Here is a 240-nt window from a genome sequence, read left to right as displayed (position 1 = left end):
TTTCCCCTCACCTCCTCCCTTTACCCATGCCCCCCTTCCCCCTCTATTAAGCCTTACCTTGCCTACAATCCCCACGAAAACGGTAAGAAGGGCCCCCATCCACGTGTTCTCCTTGTTGAGCACCTCCGTCGCGACCACTCCCGGATGCAGGCTGTTGGCCACCACACCTGCTGGCATGGAGGAATAACTTTATTTCTAATAGTGGAGAGACGTACAAATATCAGATTATATGTGTTAAGC

At 51.7% G+C, this 240-nt stretch overlaps 1 pseudogene; it reads right to left on the bottom strand.

Annotated features, from left to right (window-relative positions):
• LOC119590459 overlaps window positions 1-240 on the bottom strand; it is a 9011-nt pseudogene that overhangs the window by 1024 nt on the left and 7747 nt on the right.

Source organism: Penaeus monodon, chromosome 27, assembly GCF_015228065.2.
Source record: "Penaeus monodon isolate SGIC_2016 chromosome 27, NSTDA_Pmon_1, whole genome shotgun sequence".
Taxonomy (NCBI): Eukaryota; Metazoa; Arthropoda; class Malacostraca; order Decapoda; family Penaeidae; genus Penaeus; species Penaeus monodon.
The sequence above is the reverse complement of the archived record's forward strand: the minus strand, read 5'-3'. Positions and strand labels throughout refer to the sequence as shown.